Source organism: Antedon mediterranea, chromosome 1 (assembly GCF_964355755.1).
Source record: "Antedon mediterranea chromosome 1, ecAntMedi1.1, whole genome shotgun sequence".
Lineage (NCBI taxonomy): Eukaryota > Metazoa > Echinodermata > Crinoidea > Comatulida > Antedonidae > Antedon > Antedon mediterranea.
Genome location: NC_092670.1, coordinates 23,078,242 through 23,089,253, shown reverse-complemented (window position 1 = coordinate 23,089,253; position 11,012 = coordinate 23,078,242). Strand labels below are relative to the sequence as shown.

Below are 11,012 nucleotides of genomic sequence, written 5' to 3'. Positions count from 1 at the left end.
CGTTTTTCTTTATTTTTCGTTAATTCTGGAAAGTCTGACGTGACAGATTCATCAGGTTCTAGAATCGTATATCTATTGAAATGACAGGGAATTCCTATTTCACCCAACATGTTATCAACAAAATTACTATTTCCACACATTGAACAAATCCAAATTACCCGGGAATTACATAGTTTGTCTTCAAAAACATCTCTTACACATTTCACATGAAAATATTGACTACAACAGTCACATGTTATGCAATTGTCGTCTACTTTCACTTCAATATTACAGAAATCGCATGTATCATCAAACTCTGAAGTGACCTCTGTACCATAAGATAATATGTTTATGATATCATCAATTATTCCTTTAAATTCAGTTGTATCTTTCATAAATTCACAATTGACATTACCTGTATCATCATTTCTCTCGTCTGTGACATTCTCAGTTGAACAGCATTCATCAAGTAGGTCCAAGATGTCATTTACAACTATTTTAAATTCTGCTGTCTTATCCATAACTCCATTATTAACATTACCAGTTGTATTGACAAAAATCTGCTTTTTACTTGTAACTTCTTTATTCACATTCTTACACAAATAAATTATCATTGTAAAGATAATCAACAAAAAGATACTAACTACTGCTATGAATTCCATATCCATTATTCAAAATTTGTATAAGAAACAAGTTTCTTCAAATTAATAAACTTTGTTTACAAATTAAATTAAAATGTATTCTGCAATTCCAATGAATATTACAATTAGGTTCTTTTTATCAATTCAAGAAATCCTTGCTAAAACAAAATAAATTATTAAAATTCCAAAAACAATTCAATTTTATATTGTCTTTTGTTTCTATGATTTTTAACTTTTGTCCTAATTTCTTTTCTCTTTGTCAATAATTTTTTTTGTCTGCTTTTTTTCAATAATTCGATTATACAATTTCACTGAATAAAAAAATTAGCTTCTATTTAATATTGGCTTGATGAAATACTTTATATTAATTTAAACTTCTCTGTAATACTTGGTTATGCTAAATAGTTTCAGATTCTAATTTTTATTCTTTTTACAATTCTACTTAATAACAGATTCAAATAAAAGTGATCTTTAAATCTTCTTTAATTAATTCCTTTGTAATAAACTCTGTTTAATATTTATTTCTTTATAATAAGCTTCTGTTATATTCTTCAAACTTTTGTTTGTATAATCAAACTTTAACTTTACACTTTTGCTTTTGCAAAAAATGATTTTGTAATAAACTTTTGTTTATTAATTGTTTCCTTGTGATTAACTTCTGTTATCTTCAAGGTTTTACACTTTTGCTTTTGCAAAAATGGTTTTGTAATAAACTTTTGTTTATTAGTTGTTTCCTTGTGATTAACTTCTGTTATCTTCAAGGTTTTACACTTTTGCTTTTGCAAAAATGGTTTTGTAATAAACTTTTGTTTATTAGTTGTTTCCTTGTGATTAACTTTTGTTATCTTCAAGGTTTTACACTTTTGCTTTTGCAAAAATGGTTTGTAATAAACTTTTGTTTATTAGTTTTTCCTTGTGATAAACTTCTGTTTACTTCAAGGTTTTATTGAATGTTTCAAAGATACTTTTAAAAAATGTTTAAAAAGAAATTGTGCATATATTAAAATTCGGTAACCCCTCGTAGAAACTCTCTTTGGAGAGTGGATCTTTTTCTAAAGACCCGGATCTCTTCTGAGATCCAGTGGGTTTATATAAGACAGTCACCTACAACAAAAGAAAAAAAAAAGAGTTAGTTATTAATTTTAAGATACACGGTACAGTACTAAGAATTCCAGTCAAACAATTATAAATTGAATCAGTAGATAAATCAGTGTTTTTACAAATACCTAAATAATAATATACATATCCCCCTTGTGGAATGTAACATGATCTATTGGGCCTAGCAAAACAAATTAGGACCAACTCACTACTAAATTTAGGATAGAGACCCATTTTATAAAATTGCAAATTTATGTCTGGAGAAACTGACCACCACATTTATGTTAAAAAGGATGATTGTCCCAAATTTTGAAGTAAACGGTGATAATATATTTGTGACTTTGGTTTATACAATATAAATAAATCACTATAGAAGATATTTTGACCTAAAAATATGTCAAAACTTCATTACATGGAATGTGTCGGAAACAAATTCTTTCATAAAAATTTCACCTTCAAAATTAATCTGAAAATAGGTTTAATTATTCAATGTTCTAATAAAATAGAATTTTATACACAAAAATATTTGGTCACTCAGTATAGTAAATTTACAAACAACACATGTTTATCAATTAAGGGAGGGCATAAAGTAAGGAAAATATGTTTTTTCCGTTTTACAGATAATTTTCTAATACTCACAGCTGTAACTGACACTGTATATTTTCTGTACAACTACAATCTAAAAAATAAAAGGAAAATCATTAATAATGGCAAATAAACAACATTAACACTTTTTTAAAATCAACATGCTTCTTAATCAATGCCAACGGTTCACAAACTAAAGAAAATATGTTTTATCCGTTTAACAGATAATCTACTAATACTCACAGCTGTAGCTGACACTGTATATGTTCTACAATCTAAAACAAAAAAACAAGGAAAAATATTAATAATTGGCAATAAACAACATTAACACTTTTTCCAAATCAACATGCTTCTTAATCAATGTCTGAAAAATTAAGAAATTCCTCAAAATAACTTTGGGTATGAGACAGCTGGTTAGGGCCTACATGTTGTCTCTATGCTAATTTCATTTAATATTTTATTCACAAACCATAAAATCTGAATGCCGTAAATGTTTCATAATAGAAAATTCCTACAAAATAACAGGCAACTGTTCACAAAGTAAAGAAAATATGTTTTCTCCGTTTAACAGATAATCTACTAATACTCACAGCTGTAGCTAACACTGTATATTTTCTACAATCTAAAAACAACAAGGAAAAACATTGATAATGGCAAGAAACAACATTAACCCTTTCGCTAAATCAACGTGCTTCTTAATCAATGACTGAAAATTAAAAAATTTCCTCAAAAAAACCTTGGATATGGACCGGCTGATTGGGGTCTACATGTTGTCTCAATACTACTTTCATTTAATATCTTATTCACAAACCATAAAATCTGAATTATGTAAATGTTTCATAATATAAAATGCCTACAAAATAACAGGCAACAGTTCACAAAGTAAGGAAAATATGTTTTCTCCGTTTAACAAATAATCTACTAATACTCACAGCTGTAGCTGAAACTGTTAATTTTCTACAATCTAAAAAAAAACAAGGAAAAACATTGAGAATGGCAATAAACAACATTAACACTTTTTCCAAATCAACATGCTTCTTAATCAATGTCTGAAAAATTAGGAAATTTCCTCAAAATGACTTTGGGTATGGGCCGGCTGATTGCGGCCTACATGTTGTCTCAATGGTAATTTCATTTAATTATTTGATCACAAACAATAAAATCTGAATTACGTAAATGTTTCATAATAGAAAATGTCTACAAAATAACAGGCAACAGTTCACAAAGTAAGGAAAATATGTTTTCTCCGTTTAACAGATAATCTACTAATACTCACAGCTGTAGCTAACACTGTATATGTTCTACAATCTAAAACAAAAAAACAAGGGAAAACATTAATAATTGGCAATAAACAACATTAACACTTTTTCCAAATCAACAAGCTTCTTAATCAATGTCTGAAAAAATAAGAAATTCCTCAAAATGACTTTGGGTATGAGACAGCTGGTTAGGGCCTACATGTTGTCTCAATGCTAATTTCATTTAATATTTTATTCACAAACCATAAAATCTGAATGATGTGAATATTACATAATAGAAAATGCCTACAAAATAACAGGCAACGGTTCACAAAGTAAAGAAAATATGTTTTCTCCGTTTAACAGATAATCTACTAATACTCACAGCTGTAGCTGACACTGTATATTTTCTACAATCTAAAAAAAAACAAGAAAAAACATTAATAATTGGCAATAAACAACATTAACACTTTTTCCAAATCAACATGCTTCTTAATCGAGGTCTGAAAAATTAAGAAATTTCCTCAAAATGACTTTAGGTATGGGACGGCTGGTTAGGGCCTACATGTTGTCTCAATGCTAATTTCATTTAATATTTTATTCACAAACCATAAAATCTGAATTATGTAAATGTTTCATAATAGAAAATGCCTACAAAATAACAGGCAACTGTTCACAAAGTAAGGAAAATATGTTTTCTCCGTTTAACGGATAATCTACTAATACTCACAGCTATAGCTAACACTGTATATTTTCTACAATCTAAAAACAACATGGAAAAACATTGATATTGGCAATAAACAACATTAACCCTTTTCCTAAATCAACATGCTTCTTAATCAATGTCTGAAAAATTAAGAAATTTCCTCAAAATAACTTTGGGTATGGGCCGGCTGATTGCGGCCTACATGTTGTCTCAATGGTAATTTCATTTAATTGTTTGATCACAAACTATAAAATCTGAATTACGTAAATGTTTCATAATAGAAAATGTCTACAAAATAACAGGCAACAGTTCACAAAGTAAGGAAAATATGTTTTCTCCGTTTAACAGATAATCTACTGATACTCACAGCTGTAGCTGAAACTGTATATTTTCTACAATCTAAAAAAAAACAAGGAAAAACATTGATAATGGCAATAAACAACATTAACACTTTTTCCAAATCAACAAGCTTCTTAATCAATGTCTGAAAAATTAAGAAATTTCCTCAAAATGACTTTGGGTATGAAACGACTGATTAGGGCAGGCAACAGTTCACAAAGTAAGGAAAATATGTTTTCTCCGTTTAACAAATAATCTACTGATACTCACAGCTGTAGCTAAAACTGTATATTTTCTACAATCTAAAAAAAACAAGGAAAAACATTGATAATGGTAATAAACAACATTAACACTTTTTCCAAATCAACAAGCTTCTTAATCAATGTCTGAAAAATTAAGAAATTTCCTCAAAATGACTTTGGGCATGGGTCGGCTAATTGCGGCCTAAATGTTGTCTCAATGCTAATTTCATTTAATATTTTATTCACAAATCATAAAATCTGAATGATGTAAATGTTTCATAATAGAAAATGCCTACAAAATAACAGGCAACAGTTCACAAAGTAAGGAAAATATGTTTCCTCTGTTTAACAGATAATCTACTAATACTCACAGCTGTAGCTGACACTGTATATTTTCTACAATCTAAAAAAAAAACAAGGAAAAACATTGAGAATGGCAATAAACAACATTAACACTTTTTCCAAATCAACAAGCTTCTTAATCAATGTCTGAAAAATTAAGAAATTTCCTCAAAATGACTTTGGGTATGGGTCGGCTAATTGGGGCCTACATGTTGTCTCAATGCTAATTTAATTTAATATTTTATTCACAAACCATAAAATCTGAATGATGTAAATGTTTCATAATAGAAAATGTCTACAAAATAACAGGCAACAGTTCACAAAGTAAGGAAAATATGTTTTCTCCATTTAACAAATAATCTACTCACAGCTGTAGCTAACACTGTATATTTTCTACAATCTAAAAACAACAAGGAAAAACATTGATAATGGCAATAAACAACATTAACCCTTTTGCTAAATCAACATGCTTCTTAATTAATGTCTGAAAAATTTAAAAATTTCCTCAAAATAACTTTGGGTATGGGCCGGCTGATTGGGGTCTACATGTTGTCTCAATACTACTTTCATTTAATATCTTATTCACAAACCATAAAATCTGAATTATGTAAATGTTTCATAATATAAAATGCCTACAAAATAACAGGCAACAGTTCACAAAGTAAGGAAAATATGTTTTCTCCGTTTAACAGATAATCTACTGATACTCACAGCTGTAGCTGAAACTGTTAATTTTCTACAATCTAAAAAAAACAAGGAAAAACATTGATAATGGCACTAAACAACATTAACACTTTTTCCAAATCAACATGCTTCTTAATCAATGTCTGAAAAATTAGGAAATTTCCTCAAAATGACTTTGGGTATGGGCCGGCTGATTGCGGCCTACATGTTGTCTCAATGGTAATTTCATTTAATTGTTTGATCACAAACTATAAAATCTGAATTACGTAAATGTTTCATAATAGAAAATGTCTACAAAATAACAGGCAACAGTTCACAAAGTAAGGAAAATATGTTTTCTCCGTTTAACAGATAATCTACTGATACTCACAGCTGTAGCTGAAACTGTATATTTTCTACAATCTAAAAAAAAACAAGGAAAAACATTGATAATGGCAATAAACAACATTAACACTTTTTCCAAATCAACAAGCTTCTTAATCAATGTCTGAAAAATTAAGAAATTTCCTCAAAATGACTTTGGGTATGAGACGACTGATTAGGGCAGGCAACAGTTCACAAAGTAAGGAAAATATGTTTTCTCCGTTTAACAGATAATCTACTAATACTCACAGCTGTAGCTGAAACTGTTAATTTTCTACAATCTAAAAAAAAACAAGGAAAAACATTGATAATGGCAATAAACAACATTAACACTTTTTCCAAATCAACATGCTTCTTAATCAATGTCTGAAAAATTAGGAAATTTCCTCAAAATGACTTTGGGTATGGGCCGGCTGATTGCGGCCTACATGTTGTCTCAATGGTAATTTCATTTAATTGTTTGATCACAAACAATAAAATCTGAATTACGTAAATGTTTCCTAATAGAAAATGTCTACAAAATAACAGGCAACAGTTGACAAAGGAAGGAAAATATGTTTTCTCCGTTTAACAGATAATCTACTGATACTCACAGCTGTAGCTGAAACTGTATATTTTCTACAATCTACAAAAAAACAAGGAAAAACATTGATAATGGCAATAAACAACATTAACACTTTTTCCAAATCAACAAGCTTCTTAATCAATGTCTGAAAAATTAAGAAATTTCCTCAAAATGACTTTGGGTATGAGACAACTGATTAGGGCAGGCAACAGTTCACAAAGTAAGGAAAATATGTTTTCTCCGTTTAACAAATAATCTACTGATACTCACAGCTGTAGCTGAAACTGTATATTTTCTACAATCTAAAAAAAACAAGGAAAAACATTGATAATGGTAATAAACAACATTAACACTTTTTCCAAATCAACAAGCTTCTTAATCAATGTCTGAAAAATTAAGAAATTTCCTCAAAATGACTTTGGGTATGGGTCGGCTGATTGGGGCCTACGTGTTGTCTCAATGGTAATTTCATTTAATAGTTTGATCACAAACAATAAAATCTGAATTATGTAAATGTTTCATAATAGTGAATGCCTACAAAATAACAGGCAACACTTCTCTCCCAATCACGAGACCATAAATCATCTCTACAAATTATTTATTTTATGTTCACTACTTACAATATTCTAGAGATTATGAAGTACTGTAGAAACAATAATGTTATTACTGTACTTATATCTCTTCCAACAACTACAAGACAAAAATATATAGGCTAATGACATAAGACAAGTGAAAAAGTGAACTGAATTGACCTACACTACTACTTACTAGACTATAGTATAGACTAGCCTAAACCCAGGCTACTTGCTACTGTAAGCTTGTTCAACGAGTCGTTGTTTCTTCTCTTTAGGAACTTATACAACTAAAAACTAGGCCTAGCCCCTACCTAGGCTAGTAGGCATAGAAGAGAACTTTACAAAGCAGGCTCACCTTGCTAACACAATGCTATTAAGACCTCTAAACTAAGACTAGTAGTACAATAGTAGGCTATAATTATACCGGTGTTAATTTTAAGGCATGGTATTCAAGATAAAGTTTGTTAACAAATTAGGAGTTAATATATAATTATAAGCCAGATGCAAAGTGGAACTAGGCTAGCGTCATTATGCCTCTACTACAGTACTGTACAGCTAAATCAAGGCTAGGTCTAGGCCTTCCTGAAGAGGTAATCCGGGATACGACTAGCCTAGGCCTAGGCCTAGGCCTATCTTAGAATAGGCCATTTCATGTTGATGACAAACACAAAAGCAATTAAATATTACAAATCAAAAATCCAAATTAAGCAAAATATATCTTACCTATTTCTTACTATTATATTTAACACAATTGTGTTTAAACTTTTTGTAATATAGGCTATATGTTCGTTTTAACAAATAAAATTGCGAAGCAATATCGGGAGCAATACTATAATAAATTATTACAAATCCAACATGGAGGTGTAACCACGTTGTTCTTCACTAATATGGCACGCAATCGTCGCCAAAAGTAACATAAATGCTGTAGGCCTAGGCCCAGACACAATTCACCACATTTTCACCATAAAAGTTTAATTTATATCGTGCCCTAACTTCCTATTGAAAAAACAAATGTAATGTTCAACAGAAATCAAATTTCCTTCACATGTTAAACATTTTTTAATTTTCATTAGGCCTACGTCATCATAAAAAAAATTAGAATAACATCAGTTGCTTAATTTTATCTATACAGTATATTTTAATCTGTTTAGATCTCATCGGAATGAAAAGTGACCCAAATGATTAAAATTTAATATGGAAGTTGTTGAATTGTAGATATGAATTCATGTTGTCTATCTGGTATCATGACGTCATCAAGTGATATATGGAGGTAGTATGTACCAAAATATATAATAATCACAAGGTTTTCCCTGTACCAGTAATATTGTCCACAAAGCATATGGCTCTGATTGTCCATCCGATACGGCGCCACCATAGATTAGGAAGTATACAACTTTTTGTGAAGGTCACACTCGCAATCTGAGCCTGGACCAAAGGTTGTGTTTTCATGAAAAAAAAACCAATCATATTAAATTCTATTTTGATATTTAATTATTGATTTTATGCAAATCATTTAATAAAAAATATATATTGCATTGTTGTTTTGACAACTCTTGACAACTACAATGCTGATTTTGCCATCCCTTAAGGACTAACGGCTTACATAAAATGCAATAAAAAAAAAAAAACGAGTAAAACAATTAAATCATATCATAATGACATTTAATAGTTGTCTTGTAGCAAACAGAACATTAATTATTCATCTTAATTAGCAGCAAATTACACCGATTATAAATACAACATTATTAGGCCTATATTTATATTATTTATTATTATTTACAACAAATTACACTGATTATAATACCAAATTTACGTACATTATATATTATCTTAATTAGCAGCAAATTCCACTGATTATAAATACAAAACTATTAAATTTACATTAATTACTTAACTCATTTACCAACAAACTACACTGATAATACACAATTATTACACTTTACATAATGATGTATTACAATCAGCAAAAATTTCACCAATTATACATACAAAATCATTAAATTGACATTAATAATTTATCTCAATTACCAATAAAAAAATATTTTTTAAATTTATATTAATTATTTATCTTTATTAGCAATAAATTACACTAATTATAAATACAAAATTAAAGCTACATTAAATATTTATTAGCAGCAAATTACACTGATTATAAATATAAAAACATTTAACTCATTTAGCAACTGACACTGACTTTAAGTACAAAATCATTAAATTTACATTAATTATTAAATAAATTTTATTTTAACTAGCACCAAATTAAACTAAATACAAAATTAAATAATATCAATGTGTTGAAGGGTGGTCTAGATTAGTGCTAGGCATATTATTAGCTAAAGTTTAATTTTTGTTTAGGCCTAGTTGTCGGGCGTAAGTCTTTTTCACACACGTTCCAGAATTCTCTCGCAGTTTTTTTTTCTTTGCGGCATGTTATTAGATCGGCATATCAGTTACCTTTTATTCACCGCCAGTTATTGAACTTGTCCTGGCCATCGCTGTTCACTTTATTTCCGAGAGAGGTACACGTGTTGATTTCCTAGAGAATGGAATGTCAAAAATGTCTTTGGCACGCCGCTCAGAGAGAAGGCTGTGCGTTGGTGCTAAAACCTCGTGCCACAAGGCCGAATCCTCTCAGGGAGGGATTTTCCATCTCTCAGATCAACTACCGGGGTGAGACAATATTATTTTCACTCTGCTATGTTTGAGAGACATGTAATTAAATCGATTGTAATCAATTTGTAAAGTACACACGCTCGAAATACCAACAAGCATGACATAACAGTCAATTGATGAGTGTCGCTTATTGTTTATCGAAAGTTGAAGACTGTCGTTCAGATTTTTAAAATATGGCGCATACAGATGCAAAACTTTTCAACAGTTCGGCACTTTTGTAAAAGTAAAATTTGACACAATCAATATGTAACAATCGTTACATAAAAATAAACAACATGATGGGTATATACACCAATCTGTTTAGATACGCTAGGCCTATTATAAAAATATAAACAGTTGGTTATTTAGGCCTATAATATAGCATAATAGGATATGCCTCGCACCTTTTTGAAATTGTAAACTATGCCTCGCACTTTTGGAAATGATAAAATAATTCCTCACATACCACGCACTTTTTGAACACTCCTAAAAAAAAAAAAGCATCTGCCCCTTTTATCAAACACTATTAAAAAACTTGATATATTGAACCATTAGCTCCTTGTTTATTATTATACCCAACCGGTTTTCTCAGCGAAACTTGCAATTGTTAACTTATCGTGGTCGTTAAAAGGTTTTACAACAAAACTGCAACGTACTAAAGTTACACAAGCCTATTGACGCGCCCCTCGATATGCTGATTTTGCAAAACTCTTGTAACATCATATAATGACCACAACTAACGGCTTACATAAAATGGAATAACATTTTAAAAAACGACTAAAACAAATAAATCATATCATACTGACATTTAATAGGTATCTTGTAGCAAACAGTACAATAGTTATTTATCTTAATTAGCAGCAAATTACACCGATTAAAAATACAACATTATTAGGCCTATATTTATATTATATATTTAAGTCAACAAACAACAACAATAAAACTGATTTTAAAATCTTAATTAGCAGCAAATTACACTGATTGTAAATATAACATTAGTATA

At 29.6% G+C, this 11,012-nt stretch overlaps 2 long non-coding RNA genes across 2 annotated transcripts; both read right to left on the bottom strand.

Annotated features, from left to right (window-relative positions):
• Positions 1-1,347: 1,347 nt before the first annotated feature.
• On the bottom strand, positions 1,348-2,633 carry LOC140063484 (uncharacterized). The gene is made up of 3 exons (XR_011847619.1): positions 2,547-2,633; positions 2,358-2,397; positions 1,348-1,724 (listed from the first exon to the last, which is right to left on the bottom strand). It is a non-coding gene; the product is annotated as an uncharacterized lncRNA (long non-coding RNA).
• A 263-nt stretch (positions 2,634-2,896) lies between these two features.
• LOC140063488 (uncharacterized) lies at positions 2,897-5,564 on the bottom strand. Its single transcript, XR_011847623.1, has 5 exons — positions 5,539-5,564; positions 5,200-5,231; positions 3,580-3,611; positions 3,236-3,267; positions 2,897-2,925 (listed from the first exon to the last, which is right to left on the bottom strand). It is a non-coding gene; the product is annotated as an uncharacterized lncRNA (long non-coding RNA).
• Positions 5,565-11,012: the final 5,448 nt, after the last annotated feature.